General features: G+C 38.6%; 2 long non-coding RNA genes across 2 annotated transcripts; one reads left to right on the top strand and one right to left on the bottom strand.

The window, feature by feature from the left end:
- The first annotated feature begins 2,248 nt into the window (after positions 1–2,248).
- On the top strand, positions 2,249–3,817 carry LOC148157755 (uncharacterized). The gene is made up of 2 exons (XR_015764307.1): positions 2,249–3,450; positions 3,597–3,817. It is a non-coding gene; the product is annotated as an uncharacterized LOC148157755 (long non-coding RNA).
- Positions 3,818–5,868: 2,051 nt separating this feature from the next.
- LOC148157754 (uncharacterized) lies at positions 5,869–9,085 on the bottom strand. Its single transcript, XR_015764306.1, has 3 exons — positions 7,926–9,085; positions 7,656–7,779; positions 5,869–6,833 (listed from the first exon to the last, which is right to left on the bottom strand). It is a non-coding gene; the product is annotated as an uncharacterized LOC148157754 (long non-coding RNA).
- Between the last annotated feature and the right edge of the window lie 13,385 nt (positions 9,086–22,470).

The raw sequence follows: 22,470 nt of genomic DNA, 5'->3' as shown, positions 1-22,470 counted from the left end.
GTGAATAGAAACAAACGCCTGTAATGCGTGACTCTGTAATAAATTCATGAACGTTTCTCTGACTTCATGTTCTGAAACATTTCATGTGATGAACACCAACTTCTCAATGTTATTCTAAGTTATTGAGATTCCTCCTCTTATGTTCTTTTTCACGTCACAGTTGGTGATGAGTTTTTTTTTTTTCATAAAGCTGATGGAAAATCTAATCTTAGAAGAATAGTGTTTTAAAAACAGTACATGGATTTCAATGAACAGCAGCTTGTTTCCTTCACAGTGGGTGACAGAACCCTGAATATGTACCAGTGAGTGCATCAGCTACTGGGTCCACAGCCCTGCTGAAACAATCAGCTCAGGAGTGAAGCACTAAAACAGCCCAACCTTTCCATAAATGTAGCTTCTCCTGTTTTAGGTTGGACGATCCAATCAAGAAACACGAATAACCCCGTTGCAAAAAAGCAATTACCCTGCAGTCTAGACAAAAGGTCCCAGAGCAATGAGACCACCAGGGCCAGCGGTGTGGCTCCAGGTCGCTGCTGTCGCCGCTACAGTACAATCTAATATCCTTTGCATGGCGGCGTCATTACACAGAAATAGATGTTCTGCTCTGAAATCCCAATGTTTTTTGGTGGCAAACTAAGACATTTTTTCAGGGACATGTCTGTTGTTATTGCTTTCTCCTCCCTAAAAAATCCACGCATGTTCAGATCCTGCTGTAATCACACACTGTCATCCAGTGAATACGGACTGCAACAGACGATTGGGTCCAGATTACACATGGATGAGCAGGAAACGGGATTACCATATTCTCAGAAAAGTGGGGATTCTGGATACCCTTCGTACAGCGCATACTTTCCCATTTTGGGATTTTATGTGACGGACACCAAGTAAGAAGAAAATTATACATGAGAAGTTTTCTTTCCAAATGAAAATCAAATTTTGTAGAACAGCCTTTAGCTGCAGTTTCCACTGCAAGATGTTTGGAGTAAATCTATCAGCATGGAACAACATATCTATTCTTTTTCACTGGATTTCACTGATGTACTTATCAGAGTAAATAAAATTCACCACACTTTTCAGATATTTTTCATTTTAATAACTAAGCCATCGTTGTGGATGGATTGTTCTTTCTATCCACGACGATGCATACCGTTATGTTGCTCCATCTTTTAAATGGACCCAGCGTTATTTGAAACACATTCATTTTAGATGTAAAATCAACAGTAGAAACACTGTAATGTAGGCTGTTTAGTTTTGAAAAATTTTAATGATATATTGTCACATGGATGTCAAACTGTCGATGGATCCAGGGTGGATAACTTATCTGGGCTATTGCTAATACTTCTTTTGGATTTCTCCAGGCAAAATTTAGCTTTTTGCACAATGAGTAACGTTCAGCTCTTTCAGTTTGAACCATAACACACTGAGACAGAGGGCAATGATGGGGGGGGGGGGTAAAAACAAAGTGGATCAAAGGGAAGAAGAGGAGAGAGTTGAGTGAAAAAGATGGTGTTTGTGCTGCTGCCGCCTGGAAATGTAGACCCAGAAGAGCAGCTACGCTAAAAATAAAATCACTGTTTCTAACTCAAGCTGTTTATGTTAAACATCGGGATTAAAACATTTGATCAAACATATAAAAATTGTTCGTTACAAAAACTTTCACGTTAAACATTCATTCATTATCTTCCTGTTTGTTTGGATTTGGCATTAGCTTCTACTGACTTGTTTTGTTTATCGACTCAAGTCCATTATAACCTACCCAAGTCATCAGCCATTGTATAAGTGAAAAAATGGCGACCTCTATCTATGAAAAATATAATAAGGATATGACATTTTTGATATAATAGTGTATGGAAAGCCATTTGCGCCAAAATTGAATAAATAAATAAATGGGTTAAATAAATAAAAAATGAGTAAAATAAATCAAAAAATGAAGTAAATGAGTGAAATAAATAAAAAATTTGTTAAATAAATAGTTTAGCTTTTTCATTAAACCAATTTTTAATTTATTTATTTTTCATATTATCAATTTCCCAATTTCTCTTTTTCATTTATCTATTTGTCATTTATCCCTTTATCCATTTACCCATTTTTCATTAATCTATTTTTCATTTGTCCATTTTTCATTTATCCCTTTATCTATTTACCCATTTTTCATTAATCTATTTTTTAATTTAACCGTTTTTCCATTTCCTATTTCCATTAACCCGATTTGCTATTTCCCACTTTCATTAATCAATTTCTCATATATCCCTTTTCTTACTTACCCATTTTCTTTTATCTATTTTTCATTTACCCATTTTTCATTAATCTCTTTATCTATTTACCCATTTTTCATTAATCTATCTTTTAATTTAACCATTTTTCCATTTCCTTTTTCCATTAACCCGATTTTCCTATTTCCCACTTTCATTAATCAATTTCTCATATATCCCTTTTTTATTTACCCATTTTCTTTTATCTATTTTTCATTTACCCATTTTTCATTAATCTCTTTATCTATTTACCCATTTTTCATTAATCTATCTTTTAATTTAACCATTTTTCCATTTCCTTTTTCCATTAACCCGATTTTCCTATTTCCCACTTTCATTAATCAATTTCTCATATATCCCTTTTTTTATTTACCCATTTTCTTTTATCTATTTTTCATTTACCCATTTTTCATTAATCTCTTTATCTATTTACCCATTTTTCATTAATCTATCTTTTAATTTAACCATTTTCCATTTCCTTTTTCCATTAACCCGATTTTCTATTTCCCACTTTCATTAATCAATTTCTCATATATCCCTTCTTTATGTACCCATTTTTCTTTAACCTATTTTTCATTTAACTTTTGTTTGAAAAACTTTTAATTTTCCCATTTTCCAATTTCCCTTATTCATTTAGTATTTCCTTATTTTCTTATTTATCACATTCTATTTTCCCCGCTAAACTTAGGGGGAAAAATAAATGCAAATGAGGAGTGGCACGTCATCAGGCTACAACTTCCCCAATTGGTTGGTTAGCGTCACACCTACTTTGCTTTCAAGAAAGATGGCGACCTACTAACGGGTTATCAATAAGCATAAGCTCATTAACTTCATTAGAAAATAGTGTTATTACTCCTGACTTTATTTTTGTGTGGCCGCTCAGACAGAACGTGTTTCAGCTGGCGGCTCTGATGGACTCAGAGCTTCACCGTCGGGGTTTTTTATAGTTTGGACGAAGCGGCCGCTGAAGTTGGCTTACGATTGAAGGTTCAGGACGCCTTCGTAGCTACCAGCTGCGATTCAACTATAAGGAGCAGACTTTACTGTACATCGTAAGTGAACTGCAATATCCAGTGGCAGCTCTACGGAGCATCGAGCTGAAAGAATGACGGTGGCAAGCCTTGGAGATCTGCATCGGAGGCCATCTTTCAGACATGCACCGCTGCTGTCCGTCCAGGATCCTCCGGTTGCCCAGACGGTAAGCTAACGCTGATGTTTTCCAACTATAGTCATATTTGTAACCAAACTTGAGGCCAACAGGTGTACTTTTGATCGCCACCAGGTCAAAAGTACAGCTTGTTTTTGCAGCACATTCATTAATGTTTCTATCGTGTATGTTTTCAGATGCTAAGCTGTCACAGCAGACCATCCTGCAGGCCTCTGGTCTCTGTTTCCAGTGATCTCACAGCTTCAGGGTGACCAGAGACCTTCACCTTTCTGGAGCAGGAACACCCGGCCAAATGCACTGGTGACACATTTAATTTAAAAAATGTGGCTGTTCTTATAGCATTGATATGCAAGAACCATCTACTGTTTTTAATAATAAAAATATATATATTATGAAATCTGTGTTCCTTCTCATCTGTGTAGTTCTAATTTAATCAAATCTCATGTTTTCACATCCCAGAGACAATAAGATGGATAGTTTGTTTGTGGCTTTAACCCATTCATTCCAAATTTTTCCCAAACATGTAAATATGAAAATCCGATGTCATTGATAGCCCTTTGAACTAATCAGGGAAATAATTTTAAAAATTGTGGAAAAGTATGTAAAAAAGTGTGTTTTATGTTCGGTCACAATTGTGACCGGTGGGATAATATGGTGTTCTAATACTAAGATGAGCTAAAAGTGCTTTTTCCAAATAGACATGATCATAATATGTGAACATTGTTTCTTTAGTAGAATATATCTTGCCACAGCATTACTTTAGTGCAACATTTGCTCTGTAAAGTACAAATTTGACTATCAATATATTCTAAACCAAGGTAAATTTGAGTGCTTGAGTGTTTATGCATAATTATATTGAACTTCAGTCAGTTGTAGTGTCATCACAGTAACAAAAATCATAAAGATAACATCTACAGTAGAGGCTTTCATTTATATTTCTGAAAATTATGAACATTTGTCACACTGTCATAAAGTAAAACTCAATAGACTTAGTCCAGGGGTCTCCGTCTCCAGGATTTAGGGCCTGTGTCATGCATCTTTTCCATCCGCCTCTGCTTCAGCACACCTGAATCAGGTGATAAGCAGGACTCTGGAGAACTGGACTGCATACTGAGAGGGTGATCCATTTAATTCAGGTGTGTTGGACCAGGAACACACCTGAAAGTTGCAGGATACCGGACCCCAAGGCCTGGAATCAAAGGAGAGTAGTATGGCTCCTTCTCACCATTTGTTGACTTTGGTTTTCTTCAATTTTAGGTTATTTCATCTCTTTCTTACTTTCCATGTTCTTTCTTGAAGCACTCAGTGTGCAATAAAACCTTGAATTTCTCCAACGCATGGGTGGTGCAAAAGCAACAACTGGAACAACATCTCTGGAAATGACTCTTGCATTGACTGACCAGAAAGTGTCTTGGTTACATCTCGTCATAACTTGAAGAGAAGTGTCCATTTGAGATCTATTTCCATGACCTGCTGGCCTTATACCAAACCTTTGCATAAGATAATAAGCCATGATGAGCAAATCAGTTGTTCCTCCTACGACACATTTGTAAAATAATATCTGAAAGGTAAATGGCCTGTACTTGTGTAGTTCTTTATCAAGTCCAAATGACCTGAAAATGTTTTCACCACATTTAGTCATTCACCCATTCACACACACATTCACACACCGACAGCAGTAAGCTACTATATTGTAGCTACAGCTTGCCTGCCACAGTTTGACAGAAGTAAGGCAGTCATACACCAGCTCCTCCACCAGGGTCCTCTGAATACCACCGGCTGGCATGGTGGCTGAATTGTCCTCTTGATCAAGGTCACAACTACTGACACAAACAAAGTGGGGGTTCCAGCAGGCAACCCACCAGGTACAAGATAAACTCCAACCTCCTAGGCTACCGGCACCGTTTCAGGTGTGCTTTTGGTATGGACCATGTTGAGAACGAGAATCTCAATCGATGAATCATAATTTGTATTGACACACGGAGCATAAAATCAGCCAAGAAAAGCATTCAGACTTTACTTATTTTATTAACTTTCGGCGCTGAAAGGAGACGCTTTACCATTACATCCGAGAAGAGTTTCTAAAAAAGTCTGTGCAGCGTCTGAGGAAAAAGAGGAGGGCAGCTGATTATATGGACTGAAGACACTCCCTGAAATCACACCATGTCTCTGTGGCCTGATAAGTTTCTGTTTCTCGTGAGAAATGGACCTTGGTGTCTAACAGAATCAAAAATGTAACTCTTTACTATGGGCCCTTTGTCTAACAGCGTGTGACTCTTTCTCGGCCTGGTAAAGCATCTCAACAACCACCATCACTTCTTGGACCTGACCATGACATTGAACCTTGAGGGGGTTTGGTCATAAAGGTCTACACCTCTCATGTGCTCATTGATCTAGTTGACATCAGTCTCTATATAATTCTTCATCTTTGTTTCCATTAGGAAAATATTGTTGTTTTTCTAGTGGATCAGCAGTTTCTCATCTTGTGTTGGAACCTCATTTGGATCCTCTTTAAAGGGTACATCAAAGAGACAGCTGTCCCTTCGTCATAAACTTTTGCAGGTGGTAACAGAGTACCACATGCCTGATGAAGGGTCAGATTATCCTCTTTTCCCATGAACTGATCATATGCATTCAAAATCAGGCATGGAAAATGGCCCATCTTCCCCTTATAGTCCATGTTTAAGCCATCACTATCAAAATCAGTAAGGGTTCCATTTTTCTCACAACTACATTGTTGTATGCTTTGTCTGGCTATAACAAAGTCCAACAAATCAAGAACCAAACTCAAAATTAATCTTAAAAAGGAAGAAGTTAGGAATTGGAAGAATATGGTATGTATTTAAATAAGTGGACCTATTGGTCAAACGTATTCTCCCACCTGTCACTATTATGACCGTCAACATGTTTACACATCCTGCTCACACACCTAACTAATTTTTATAAATGCAAAGGTGAATATCATAACTAGACACTTTAAAGATGATGTGCACCAAAAATCTTTGTTGTATGTTTATTTAAACATACATTGCTATCCTCTTCTTTGGGAGGTTTGTGGCACTCTTTTTCTCGCCGAGGTGCAACCAAGATTTAATCAGCTCTAGTCATGTGATAATTTAGTCTAAACATGTGATACTGCATAAGTATTATCCAAACACTAAACTTTGAATGTTTGCTGAACATTAACTGAAAATTTAATCAGCAAGCTTTTTAGAGTCCTTGAAAGTGAAAAAAAAATTAATTTTTCCTCTGATGTTTGGGTGAACTCTTCTCTGCGGAGGTCGGCCATCTCTCTGGTTCTTCCTGAAGGAGACCCATCAGGAGTTCTGGTGCTGCTCACAGTGCAGACGGTTCTCCTCCCTGTTTGCCGTTGTCCCTCTCTCAGCCAGAATCTCCAGTCATTTTTCTTGATCCTTGAATAAACATAACAGAATATGTTCTGGGTGTTATTTATGATTCGTTTGTTAATTAAAACAATGTTTAATATAAAAATAAGATTAATTTATTTCCTTAACAATTCCTTCTCCTGTTCCCTCAGAAGGAAAGAGTTTAGGACTCACTAATTACATTTACTCAAATATAGTTGAGTAACTTTTTGAAACTCAAATGAAGTTTTAGGAGTACCGTTACTATGCTGAACTTTTTACTTTTACTCAGGTCATTTTATTATGAAGCATCACTATTCTTATTTAAACAAATTTTTTATTTTGTCTTTAAAAAACTAAAAATTCCGCTGAACTTTATATTTTGAGCCCTCTAATTGTGTAATTTTTTAAGATATGAAATAATTGATAACTTGATCAGTTACTCAGTACTTGTATACTTTTTACCAAATGCTTCTTTACTCATGTGTAATTTCTTATTCAGCTACTTTTTACTTAAACATGTAAGTAAGAGATAAACATGAGTAAAAACATGTTTGGAGTACAAATTATGGAACAGTAACCAAATGTTGAGGCACATATGTTGAACAAAAACAGGGAAACTAAGGTGGCCAAGTTATACATCCACAAAGAACTACTGAAATAAATAGTCATAATTACTTTATATGAATACGACATGTATGCATGTGGGCCACATTTCAGGGATGTAACCAATAGGGACAGATTTTAGCAGGAGTTCAGCTTTTATCTATTCTGCATTCTGTACCCTCACTAAGGTCACTGTATTCAGGTAGTCTGTTTACAAACATCAGCGTTAATTTACCCCCACATTTTTTAAATTAAATGTGTCACCAGTGCATTTGGCCGGGTGTTCCTGCTCCAGAAAGGTGAAGGTCTCTGGTCACCCTGAAGCTGTGAGATCACTGGAAACAGAGACCAGAGGCCTGCAGGATGGTCTGCTGTGACAGCTTAGCATCTGAAAACATACACGATAGAAACATTAATGAATGTGCTGCAAAAACAAGCTGTACTTTTGACCTGGTGGCGATCAAAAGTACACCTGTTGGCCTCAAGTTTGGTTACAAATATGACTATAGTTGGAAAACATCAGCGTTAGCTTACCGTCTGGGCAACCGGAGGATCCTGGACGGACAGCAGCGGTGCATGTCTGAAAGATGGCCTCCGATGCAGATCTCCAAGGCTTGCCACCGTCATTCTTTCAGCTCGATGCTCCGTAGAGCTGCCACTGGATATTGCAGTTCACTTACGATGTACAGTAAAGTCTGCTCCTTATAGTTGAATCGCAGCTGGTAGCTACGAAGGCGTCCTGAACCTTCAATCGTAAGCCAACTTCAGCGGCCGCTTCGTCCAAACTATAAAAAACCCCGACGGTGAAGCTCTGAGTCCATCAGAGCCGCCAGCTGAAACACGTTCTGTCTGAGCGGCCACACAAAAATAAAGTCAGGAGTAATAACACTATTTTCTAATGAAGTTAATGAGCTTATGCTTATTGATAACCCGTTAGTAGGTCGCCATCTTTCTTGAAAGCAAAGTAGGTGTGACGCTAACCAACCAATTGGGGAAGTTGTAGCCTGATGACGTGCCACTCCTCATTTGCATTTATTTTTCCCCCTAAGTTTAGCGGGGAAAATAGAATGTGATAAATAAGAAAATAAGGAAATACTAAATGAATAAGGGAAATTGGAAAATGGGAAAATTAAAAGTTTTTCAAACAAAAGTTAAATGAAAAATAGGTTAAAGAAAAATGGGTACATAAAGAAGGGATATATGAGAAATTGATTAATGAAAGTGGGAAATAGAAAATCGGGTTAATGGAAAAAGGAAATGGAAAATGGTTAAATTAAAAGATAGATTAATGAAAAATGGGTAAATAGATAAAGAGATTAATGAAAAATGGGTAAATGAAAAATAGATAAAAGAAAATGGGTAAATAAAAAAAGGGATATATGAGAAATTGATTAATGAAAGTGGGAAATAGGAAAATCGGGTTAATGGAAAAAGGAAATGGAAAAATGGTTAAATTAAAAGATAGATTAATGAAAAATGGGTAAATAGATAAAGAGATTAATGAAAAATGGGTAAATGAAAAATAGATAAAAGAAAATGGGTAAATAAAAAAAGGGATATATGAGAAATTGATTAATGAAAGTGGGAAATAGGAAAATCGGGTTAATGGAAAAAGGAAATGGAAAAATGGTTAAATTAAAAGATAGATTAATGAAAAATGGGTAAATAGATAAAGAGATTAATGAAAAATGGGTAAATGAAAAATAGATAAAAGAAAATGGGTAAGTAAGAAAAGGGATATATGAGAAATTGATTAATGAAAGTGGGAAATAGCAAATCGGGTTAATGGAAATAGGAAATGGAAAAACGGTTAAATTAAAAAATAGATTAATGAAAAATGGGTAAATAGATAAAGGGATAAATGAAAAATGGACAAATGAAAAATAGATTAATGAAAAATGGGTAAATGGATAAAGGGATAAATGACAAATAGATAAATGAAAAAGAGAAATTGGGAAATTGATAATATGAAAAATAAATAAATTAAAAATTGGTTTAATGAAAAAGCTAAACTATTTATTTAACAAATTTTTTATTTATTTCACTCATTTACTTCATTTTTTGATTTATTTTACTCATTTTTTATTTATTTAACCCATTTATTTATTTATTCAATTTTGGCGCAAATGGCTTTCCATAATAGTGAGTTTTAACATATTACAAACAATAACTTTTAGGATAATAGGAGAATTACAACATATTTAGGCCAACATGTTGAACTAGTCGTGGATTCATTAAAGAAAACTTACATAGAACCTGTACAGTAGTGAATTTTACATCTTACACAGCTCTTTCTGTTTGTCATTGTAATATAGACATCTCAAAGAAGAGCGGTGCAAAAGGCATTTTCCCCTGGATCATTCGAAATCGTTTAGCTTTAGCAACTTTGAGTCTCAACATGTTGCTAAATAAGTGAATCTAATTTCTAAGTGCTTGAATAGAGCAGTGTGCCCCTTTGGTTAGCCTGCCTGGCTGGCTGGGGCACGTACAGAGGGAAAGTCAATTAAAGCATCCTCAGTAAAAAACGATTGCGGATCTTACACTTAATTAAAAGCACCTCAATTTACCGCTCTTATCTTAGGTAATCATGTTAAACAATAGGGGTGCTAAAAACCCATTAGGAGCATGGATTTTAATTAGCAACCTGGTAGATGTAACATAAAATCAGCTCTTCTCACCTTCCTTTGAACAGAAATCATTTAGCTGTGGGAATGCTCAGGCTTTGTAGTAGAGCAAAGGAATAATTAGCAGGTATTCTGTTATTTTTTTTCTTCTTTGTTTATTTTTCAGACTTTGGGGCACATCTTATAGTAAATTATGTAATTTACTTTTGCTTAAACATGTTTATATTCTCCTGTGAAGGTGATATTAAATCATCTGCAGCAAAAAGGCATTAAGCTGGGACGTCAGAGTACATGAAGAAATGCCTAATAACGATTTGAATACTTACTCTACAAACTTGTCCTGTTAATGTTAAACAGCTGATAGAAAGTCTCAACCGTTACCTGACTTACTCATTCTGTTTAACACTGAATCATTTACTGTTTCACGTATTTATAAACTTGTTACACTGTGCCATGTGTCAAAATTTAATCACCTCACAAATAAGTCGTAAAGAAGACGCTACCAAGCTGTTAAGATTATGAGAACATGTAGAATCCTGTTCATGGGGGGTCCAAGTAATCAGATTAATTTCAGTTAATACAAAAAAAAAAAAAATATATATATATATATATATATATATGTCTCTGTGTTGCCCTGCGACAGACTGGCGACCTGTCCAGGGTGTACCCCGCCTCTCGCCGGGAACGTGAGCTGGAGATAGGCACCAGCACCCCTCCCGACCCCACTGAGGGACAAGGGTGAAGGAAAATGGATGGATGGATGGATGTATATATATATACATATATATATATATATATATATATATATATATATATATATATATATATATGTATATATATATATATATAAAAAAAAAAAATTCCCCTCTCACCCTCTGTGGGTGGTCTCTTTCATCCTCTGAGCTCGGGTCCTCTACCAGAGGCCTGGGAGCTTGAGGGTTCTGCGCAGTATCTTGGCTGTGCCTAGAACTGCACATTTCTGGACTGAGATGTCTGATGTTGTTCCTGGGATCTGTTTGAGCCACTGCTCCAGTTTGGGGGTGACTGCCCCGAGGGCCCCTATGACCACAGGCACCACTGTGGTCTTCACCTTCCAGGCCTTCTCCAGTTCCTCTCTGAGGCCCTGGTATTTCTCCAGTTTCTCATGCTCCTTTTTCCTGATGTTGTGGTCACTTGGTATTGCTACATCCACCACAACGGCTTTCCTCTGTTCTTTATCCACCACCACAATGTCCGGTTGGTTCGCCATTACCATCTTGTCTGTCTGGATCTGGAAGTCCCACAGGATCTTAGCTCGGTCATTCTCCACCACCTTTGGGGGTGTTCCCCACTTTGACCTCGGGGCTTCCAGTCCATATTCGGCACAGATGTTCCTGTACACTATGCCCGCCACTTGGTTATGTCGTTCCATGTATGCTTTCCCTGCCAGCATCTTGCACCCTGCTGTTATGTGCTGGACTGTCTCAGAGGCCTCCTTGCACAACCTACACCTTGGGTCTTGTCTGGTGTGGTAGATCTGAGCCTCTATTGCTCTGGTGTTTAGTGCCTGTTCCTGGGCGGCCAGGATGAGGGCCTCTGTGCTGTCCTTGAGTCCAGCTTTCTCCAGCCATTGGTAGGATTTCCTGATATCAGCCACTTCAGTTATTTGTCGGTGGTACATCCCATGTAGGGGCTTGTCTTCCCATGATGGTTCCTCCAGCACCTCGTCCTCTGTTCCCCATTGTCTGAGACATTCGCTGAGCACATCGTCCATTGAGGCTTTGTCCTTGATGTATTTATGGATCTTGGATGTTTCATCCTGGACAGTGGCTCTCACACTCACTAGTCCTCTGCCTCCTTCCTTACGGCTTGTGTACAGTCTCAGGGTGCTGGATTTGGGGTGGAACCCTCCATGCATGGTTAGCAGCTTCCGAGTCTTAACGTCCGTGGCCTTTATCTCTTCCATTGGCCAGCTAATTATTCCGGCAGGGTATCTGATTACTGGTAAGGCATAGCTGTTTATTGCACGGATCTTGTTCTTGCCATTGAGCTGGCTTCTCAGGACTTGCCTTATTCGTTGGAGGTATTTGGCTGTGGCTCCTTTCCTTGTGACCTCATCGAGGTTGCCATTTGCTTGTGGTATTCCCAGGTACTTGTAGCTGTGCTCTATGTCTGCTATTGTTCCCTCTGGGAGTGAGACCCCTTCTGTGTGGATGACCTTCCCTCTCTTTGTAACCATCCGGCCACACTTCTCTAGTCCGAATGACATCCCAATGTCAGTGCTGTAGATCCTGGTGGTGTGGATCAGTGAGTCGATGTCTCGCTCGTTCTTGGCGTACAGCTTGATGTCATCCATGTAGAGGAGGTGACTGATTGTGGCCCCATTCTTGAGTGGGGACAGAGCATCTCCTTGGTATATGCCACATTTGATGGACACTTGTGCAAGTGGTTTGCAGTTGGCTTCAAGGGTGGTTTTCCACAGCCCCATCGAGTTTGCAATGAAGGCTCTTAGAGTCCTATTGATGTTGTACATCTCTAAGCATTCAATGATCCAAGTGTGTGGCATCGAGTCATAGGCTTTCTTGTAATCAATCCAAGCGGTGCACAGGTTGGTGTGTCGGGTTTTGCAGTCTCGGGTGACTGTGTGGTCTACAAGGAGTTGGTGTTTGGCTCCTCTGCTATTTATGCCGATGCCCTTCTGTGCCGTGTTCATGTATTTATCCATGTGCCCGCTTATCTTAGCTGCTATGATGCCTGACATGAGCTTCCATGTTGTAGAGAGACAGGTTATCGGCCGATAGTCTGGATCAGGATTGATGCCCTTCTGTGCCGTGTTCATGTATTTATCCATGTGCCCGCTTATCTTAGCTGCTATGATGCCTGACATGAGCTTCCATGTTGTAGAGAGACAGGTTATCGGCCGATAGTCTGGATCAGGATTGTGCGCCCTTCAGTTAGCCATTCAGGGTGAGTCCCATTCTGTAGCAGCTGGTTCAGTTGAACTGCCAGTCGCTCATGGAGGGCAGTGAGTTTCTTTAGCCAGTAGGCATGGATCATGTCAGGCCCTGGTGCTGTCCAGTTTTTCATACCCGAGACTCTTTCTTGGACATCTGCCACAGTGATGGTTACCGGGGCTTGTTCAGGGAGGTTGCTGTGGTCCTCTCGTAGAGAGGTTAGCCACTGTGCATTGCTGTTGTTCTCCAGCCTTGGTGGGTCTGCTCTGTTGTTAGTACCCTGCCATAGAGAGTACACTTTAGCTGGTTGGGTGGAGAAGAGCCGGTTAATCCTCCTGGCTTCATTCTCTCTTGTGTATCTCTTTAGGCGGCTGGCCAAGGCTTGGAGCCTTTGTTTGGCAGTTTCGAGTGCTTCAGGTATGGGCATCTTCTTAGGTACTGGTCTTTTCATTGCACCTCTTTGGAGCTCTGACAGTTGGCTCACTTCCCTCCTTGTTATCTTGATCTTAGCCTCTAACCGTCTTTTCCATGATGGATATTGGGTCTCATAGTTGCTCTTATAGCCAAGCATTTCAAGGATCACTGATGCTGAGTTGTATATCAGCTCATTGGTTTCTGTTATGGTGTTGGTATGGATTGTTCTCAATGCTGCATTCACATCTTCAATGAGACTTTCTGATGGTACTTCACTCAGCCGTTGTAATTGGCGTCGGGGTTGCCTGGTGTTCATTCGGGCCACGATTCTCTCTCTCAGGTCAGTTGCTGTCTCGTTCAGCTTTGATAGTTCGTTCATTACTGGGGCTGCATACCCAGTCTCGGGGTGGGGAGTAGTTAACTCCCCCCTGACCTTATCTTTGGGCTCCTCCCTTTTGCCGTAGCATTTGTGTTGTACCTCGTCAATCTCAAGTTGTGATAGCAGTTGCCGTTTGCGGATGTTGGAACACTGAGCTACTAGTTGTTTGGCAGTCATTGTAGACTGTGGGTGTCGAAGTAACCATTCCACCCTCAGTCTTTGCATGTAACCCCTCTGACTAGGGTTACTTGAGTAGTAGCATTCCAACAGATCCATGTTTTCGTCTCTCGCCCATTTCCGTCTTGTTCCAGTAGCCCATTTTTCATCAAGGTGCTCTGGTTCCCCAGCACCTGACGCAGACCTTGTTTGGCCGGGCGACGTCTGAGCCGGCATGTTATGCGTATCAATGTCTCTCATGTTATGAGGTAGGCTATATAGCTCCAAGGGTCTTGCCTAAGGACCCACACTGCATAGCTCAATTGCACAATTGCACTGTTGTAACTCGCCCCAGCCCGGATTCGAACCCCGGTCTCCCGGGTGGTAGACTGGTGTCTACCCACTGAGCTATACAGTCAGCTATATATATATATATATATATATATATATATATATATATATATATATATATGTCTACCCACTGAGCTATACAGTCAGCTATATATATATATATATATATATATATATATATATATATATATATATATATATATATATATATATATATATATATATATATATATATATATATATATATATATATATATATATGAAAACACAGGACATGGAGCGAGGATGGGAGGTGTCACGGTCAGAGCCTGGAGGGAACAAATGAGCTACACTACAAAAACACAAAATCTTCATTTAAAAATACCAGATATTTTTGGCCTAGTTTCTAGTGCAAACATCTTAGTACACTTGAAATAAGACAAAACAAACAAATAACTACATTTTCAGCAAGATATAGGAGCTTGTTTTAAATTAATAATTCCTTAATATTGATTGTAAAAAGTCCTAGTTATAAAATGTGAAGAATGTCTTGTTCCACTGGCAAATTTCTAAGTGAAAATGTCTCATTACACTGGCAGATTGTTGTCAGAAAATTAGAATATTATGTAAAAGTGCAATATTTCTTTCTAGTCATCTCAGAACGTAAAACTCTTTATGAATTATCACACATACATTTATATATGTCAAGCCTTTTTTTGTTGTAATTTAGATGATTATGACTTACACATAATGAAAACACAAAATACAGAAAAACCCCTCATGGTGTAACAACTTAATCAGCTAATGAACTGACAACACCTGCTAAGGTTTCCCAAGCCTATAATCAGTCTATAATCTCTGGATCAGTAGGACACAACCATGGGGAAGACTGTTGACTGGACAGGCATCCAGAAGACAGTCATGGACATATTAACATCCATCCATCCATCCATCCATCCATCCATCCATCCATCCATCCATCCATCCATCCATCCATCCATCCATCCATCCATCCATCCATCCATCCATCCATCCATCCATCCATCCATCCATCCATCCATCCATCCATCCATCCATCCATCCATCCATTTTCTTACACCCTTGTCCCTTAGTGGGGTTGGGAGGGTCGCTGGTGCCTATCTCCAGCTATCGTTCCAGGCGAGAGGCAGGGTACGCCCTGGACAGGTCGCCAGTCTGTCGCACATATTAACATGTTAACAGAAATTAACAGAAAATTTAGTGGAAGGCAGAATTGCAGAGGTAAAAGATGCAGCAGCAACACGGAGAACTGCTTTGAGTTCAAGCGCTATCCATTCCTGGAGAACCAAAAGTAATTACCTTTGATTCATCCTAATTAGCCACATTCAGGCCTGAAAATTAAAATCACCTAATTAGAAACAACCTGAAGACATTAATTAGGTTGAACAATTTCAAAATATAGCACATTATGTCCTAAACTAAACAAAAAATCAAGAATAACAAAAAAACAAACAAACAAACAAAAAAAAACACTGGATCTTAAATTTAGTGAGTCACTAAGGACAAAGGGACAAAACATGGAACGGTGTAAACATGGCTGATCTGTGAAAATTTCTCCAAGACCAATCTTTAATAAAATTAAAAACATTATCTTATGAGTGTCGTGATGAATAGGATGATATTCCTGTGGAGTAAAACTAACAGCGTTTGAAGAAAAAAGCATCCAACTGGGGTTGCTGCGGTTACGTTGCTTCACAACCAAGACGACGACCACCAAAGTGCTGGACGGATCCATTTACACTTAAGATATTCAATGCTGTTCTGCTGTTCGGAGCAAAATACAGAATAAGGAAGCAGCTTTGCACCTATCATGTTTGAGTATTGATCTCAAAAGACACAAACACTCACAAATTATCGGAAGCATTACCTTCAAGGGCAAGGAGGATGGCAGCATGTTATTAGTTGTATTTCTTCAAACCCTAAATTCATGTTTTTGTTAGACTGTATTTTCATAATTTCTTTTAAAAAGATACAAAATTTAGATTAATGTTTAATGAGCCTTCTGAAATGGGGTATTTCATATTAGAATGTAGGTATTTGTATTTTTGTCAGCTTTATATCTTACTAACACTTTCAGATCCAAAGTGACAATAGTTTAAGGAAAAATGCAATTCCTTGTTTACTTATTTTTTCAGAAAATGTTGTGAATCTAATAATCAGTGTATACTGCTCTACAAATTTAAATCAGGATTATTTTCCTCCCAGTGATACTGATCAAGCTGATTTAGGATTGTACATTTGCCAATACAGCTTTCCAGTTTAATATTAAAACCAATGCCATTCATATGTTTGAAAACTACGTAGCCTCAAAGAACAGTAAAATAATACAGTCCAGTTCAGCAGTCTGCACCACCACTGAGATTTACCAGCCTCTGGACTTTCCTTTTATCTGTACTTTTCTTGATAGCAACACATATTTCATCCAAACCCGAATTTCTGAAGCATATCCTCAATTTGCTAAGTTGTGCTGGCAGAGGCAGTCGCCTGTCCATCCAAATGATTTGCTGTGTCTTATCAGTCAACATGAAAAGTTGTAAAATCTAAAGAGTGAGCAGGGGACACGCCATCATCACAGCCATCACAGAAATGACAAAATGTGTCCAAAATCCAATCTGCAGAAGAAAATTGAGTCCATTCTAAGTCCATAAAAGAGGAGAACATTTTAATGTCAAAATTCTAATTGCTGATGTTGTGCACCAAATATATCAACGTTTTTTCTCAACCTTTCAACAAGAAAAGAAAGTAGTAATAAAGTAATAAAGTCATAATTTGCCTATAGAAACATCTGATTTGACAACACAGCTACGGTTGTAAACAAACTCCCATCAGTGGGATGATTTTTAAGTGATGTTTCAGTTTGCTTCCAGTCTCTTACAGTTTAAGTTGTTAAAGTAAGCATGGCTTTATACTTGCTACAGTTAAAGCAAGTATAAAGCCATACTTGAATGTCTTTAAATTTAATGCCTAGCATTTCAGCTTATTTCTGTCAGGGCAGCTGGAGAGAACACATTAAATCCAACACAATTCAGTTCATTTCATTGTATTCAGACATGAGTGTGCAGGATGTTTTTAATGACTTATCGTGTGAACAAATTTATCCTCACATGATTTTAATTGTGTCTCTTGGATAGAAACAATTGTGAAATTATGTGTGATTCTTTTTTTTTTTTTTTTTTTACATTAGCGGAATATTGACAAGGTTTTGCGCACACAGGGTCAGTGTGACCCTGCTGCACCGCGCACAGAGAAAAAAAAAAACTAGTGGGGTCTAACTACCCCGTCTCTTAGGATCACAGGAGGGTTAAATTTCCCTGTCCAGTGTTTGAATCAGGGATTTTATCATGCAAACTTGTCTTTGTGAAATATTATGTTCAGTTTGGAATGTACTTAAGTACAACTGCTGGTTGGAAATAATCACGTTTTCTTATTAATATGTTTTTACAGTTAACATGTGTGTTAAACCTCAGGATTTTACGACGGCATCCCAGGGCCACTGTAGATAGAAAACCAAAAATGAGGACTACATTTCTGCCAAAAAACAACTTTTGGAAAGCTTTGAAAATTTTAGACTTTTCAAACTCAGAGATCTCTTTGTTTTTTTGTGGAAATGTACTCTTTTTTTCAATCTACAATGGCTGTAGATGGCTGTAGGCCGTAGTAGCACCTCATATCCCACCATTCACCAATACTACATGCAAGCAACTTATTGCTGATAATATCCTAAATACTAAAAAAAAAAAAAAGTTGATTCTTCACCACATACAGTCTGTGCTAATGCCATCGTCTTGCAGGGTGGCCATCCAGCTACCACCTACGGAGCCTGAAAGTGTTTTAGGTTTCCCTGAGGAAAAAAAAAAATAATGGTTATATGAAAAGGTCAGAGAGGAATGAGCATCCAGAGGAAACGGGACCAGATGATGAAAGTGTTGCCAGTGGAGTGCAGTGTGTGTGATCATAACCACCGAGCCTTCCGGGTAACTCAGAGGGGGAAACATCGGTCTGTCCATTGCTCTGCTCCCAGTACCTGTATGGAAGCACGCTCTGCTGTAATCAATTGTTCACGAGTAAGGCTGCCGTGGACGGCTCAACACTCAGGCCAAACATACGAGAGACCAGGAGCGGAGCAGGGAGAGAGGGAAACATTTAGCTGTAAATCTGCTCTGCACGCTGCGAGTGCAAAGAAGCAGAAAAGTGAAACATCAAGGTCTAAACATTTTGGAGATTAAGTCCTCGGAGATAAAATGGAACTACTGAAAAAGAAAAAAAGAAAAAAAGCATCCATGCTCCGAAAGGAAACAATGTTTTGGGCTGGCCTCATTTCCATTTTTTCTATTTAAAATACTTTGATCATTTTTAGGAACAATCATGCGTGCCGCGGTGCGAGTGCAGAGCCGTTCCCCATCACACAGGCTCTTCTTTATGCTCATGTAACACGCCTCTGTATATAGAAACAGCGTTATTGCTCCAGAATCATATTTAAATAATGTTAAAAAAGAAAAACCTTTACAATCTCGATCAACTCGTCAGATCGTTCTTACACTTTGAAACCTGCTTATATCTCCTTTTCTGTTGAGTATGTTTTTTTCCCCGGTGCAAACTCAATTTAAAGTTAAAGACAATTAACTTAGGGAAGTTTTAAAGTTATGAAGTCTTAGTGAAAAACAAGTACAACTCGACTCAAAATCACAAAAGGCGTCCTGCTGTAAAATATTAAAACATGTTTTCAGATCGTCTATTTACCAAAGACGTCAGCAGAAGCAACATGGTTTTAAAACTATAAATAAATGAACAGTTATTATTTCTTGTTTTCTTTTCTTCCAACATTTTTGTTTCTGACTGGAAAGAGTATTAAACTTTTAGAATGACTAGAGCTAAAAACTGAGGTAATCATAAGGAAGTTCATAACAAAAGATGAATCATTCAAAAGATAACTGGTAAAAAGCCCCAAAATACTGAAGAGTCGTTTTAGAAATGATGTTTTTTTTAAAAATTATACCAAAATATATTTTCAAAATTACCTCAATTTAATATTGTTTTAATATCTCTTGGCAGATGTCTGTCTCATTTTATATTAAATTATTCTTAAGTCTAAACCAGAAGCCAGGAGTAGGGATTTATTTTGGGCTTAAATAAATAATATTAAAAACAAAGCTTCCATGAGCAATCATACCCATGGTTCAGCAAAGTTAACCTACATCATTGGAGATTTGCTTTTTGGGGTTTTTGGACACGCGCAGCAAGGACGCGGTAGCAATAAGCTGTTTGAACTCCAACGGAGGAAAATGAAATGAAAACAAAAGTTCAGGGGATTACAGCTTCAACTGAGCAGGACTGAGTGATGCTCTATTTTTACCAGCTTTGTTTGACTCAGTGGAAATGTTTGCTTTAAATCGTTTCATTCGCCTTGCTGTCCGTCTGCCAAACATCTACGTGGCGACATAATCAGAGCTAACTCGCCTCATGTTGCAGTTTGTTTAAACTGGAAAAAGATGGAAACCTTAATTATAACATCTATTTATAACATTTAACATTTATTTGTTGAAGTATTGAATTTCAACAAGTAAATGTGGGATCCATAACCACAGAGATTTCATGGTCACCAGATTCCAGCCGTAATAACTGAAGCTGCATGCTGACTCTACATCGTTTGGGTCAAAAGAAAAGAGTAAGTTTTACTTCTGTTCAGTTGGAGAAGATGACGTCACATCCACACATCGATTTGTTCTCAGCATCTGTTCAGAGCTTGGATGGGTTCAGAGTCACTTGGTGACATCGTAAAGTAGAGCTGTGTATCAGTTGTGTCTGAGTAGTTATGGTGATAATCTTATATCTTCTTACAACCTGAGCAAGTGGAAACATGTGGACATGAAATAGAAGGGGCTCTAGGATTGAACCTTGGGGTACACCACATGTGACGTCTGTCTTGCCCTCTGACAGAGACGGATACAGCATGGATTAAACGTGGAACCCACCGATTACTCTTACCGCCATTGTCCACAGGAAGTCCGAACAGTCAGACTTCCTGATGGTACAATCAGAAAACTGGAATTTATTTTGCAGCAATCAAGATGAAAAACTTTCCCACTTTCATGAGACATTTTCTCTGTAGGTTTGCGAAGGCTGTCGAGGTTTCGTGGCGGCAGCGCAATTATTCTCCCGGCTTGCTGAGGCGCCTCAGGAAGGTTATTAAAAACGCTGAGCTCCAGTGTGTGTCCTGATCTCAGAGTGTTTTGGTAATCATGAGGTGGGAGACCATCAAACACAGATTGCCGTGGCAGAAGGGATTAAAACATCATCCCTTAGATTGATTTGTTTGTGTGCTGAGCTGATGGATGCCGGAGTGACAGGATGGGTGGGATGACCTCTTGTGCACGAAACAAACAATCTGATTGGTTCAAGAAGCATCAGCTTAGGATGTCCACACAAGCTTTGATTCAACAAAGTCTGTGCTGGCTGCTGTTATTTCTGTCTCTGCAGCACTGTTTATGATTTCTCAGTGTTTTACTTTGTGACTCAGCACTTTGATGGAAAACTTAGACATGAGTGTGTGCAGCCAGAACAACTTTTAGTAATAATATCGAATATCCATATTGGCTCAGATTGTACTCATATTGGAATGCAAATATGAATGTATTGTACCAGTCATAGATATGGATATAGAAAATACTGACTAAGAAAGGATGTTATAGAGGGACGGGTGTAAAAGTAAGTTTACTCTTCTACCCACTCCTGTGAATGTGTCAGTATACATTACTGCTGTTCTTCTTTGGCTTGCTTTGGTTTAAAAATGTATTTCTTTGTATATAACTTTGTTTATTCTTTTTATTGGTACATAGTGTCAAGTTGAGGCTAAGTCCTGCTATTATAAACTACATTACCCATATGTATTGGTACAAAAAGTTTCTGGTGCAGCTAATCGGCACCATGGCTTCTGGGAGTTAGCCCCAACGAGCTAAGGAGAAGTACTTTGATTTCTTCTGATTGGACCAGCAGCACCAATGACAAACTTGTTGGCATCAATTTGACGTTTTTGTTGGCTAAGACCAGGATGGTATTCAAAATGTTTTACAGATAAAATACATGAAATAAAGAAGGTTAATCGTAAACTGAAATCATCCAAACTAAGAACAGATCTCATGACCTGTTGGGTTTTGTTTTATGTGGTATGATTTTGGCATTGTTGATTTTTGTCAGTGTTTTTTTTTTATGTAGTTCTTCTTTGCTTTGTGTTCTTTTTTTCTCTACAAAAGACTTACGGATATCAAAGTTCTCCTAGACTTTAGGTTTGAGTGTCTGTACAGGTGATTGTGCCTGCTGTTTCCCTCCTACTGGTTGTTAGAATTGGATGTAGCATCTCGTATCAGGACTTCAGGTAATGAGAGACACTACAAAGACGATCTCATCTTTGGTCTTAGATGAACTGCTTGTTATTGGGCTGGAGAAATCATAAACACATGTGATCCCCAATACTGGTCCTTGTTTGACAAAAATGTTCCATTTATAAAAATGTCACACAGTAATTACTGGTTAAACACTGTGGAAGCACAGCAGTGTGCAGAGCCGCTGGTGAGAAATTCAAACTATCCGACTGCTAAGCCTGGAGCGTCTTCCCTACAGAGAAGCACTCAACACATTAACACGTCTATTTGAAGCCCATTTTCAGATCAGCTTGAGCCAAATAGCTGCAAATCTGTAACATTACAACGCAAACTATACAGACAGAGTTGATCTTCACTGGTCGACACCACTCTACTGACAGATAGCATGATATGATTTCAAAGCATCTTATCACTGACCTTTGCAGCTAAAAAAAAAAAAAAGAAACCATGCGCTCATCAAAATGACAATCTGTCTTCTTTTTTTTTTTAGCAACAGTCCCACTATGACTGGTCTTCAGTTTCTATGCCTTCCTTTACTTGGAAATCAGCCCAACGTTTAACTCTGCTGCTCACCTGCCACTTAATATTAATAAGTAAAATGGCACCAGGTATTTACAGTGAGTGTCAGTCTGTCTCTGTTTCTGCCTGTACAATGCAGTTCAATGTGTTTCAGAGGCATCCCCACCGATAAAACCATAAAGAAATCCAAGGTAGAAGAAAATCTTCCAGAAAATCTTTTCCCAGCCGTTTTAGCACCAAGTCCTCTGCTAAGATGCCTTCCCAAATAAACCACATGACCCGTATGATCCCAGCATGCCCAGCAGC

The sequence above is a fragment of the Poecilia mexicana genome, unplaced genomic scaffold, assembly GCF_051168715.1.
Source record: "Poecilia mexicana isolate PSO_F unplaced genomic scaffold, ASM5116871v1 scaffold_9, whole genome shotgun sequence".
Lineage (NCBI taxonomy): Eukaryota > Metazoa > Chordata > Actinopteri > Cyprinodontiformes > Poeciliidae > Poecilia > Poecilia mexicana.
Note: the sequence above shows the minus strand (reverse complement) of the source record. Positions and strands in the feature narration are given on the sequence as shown.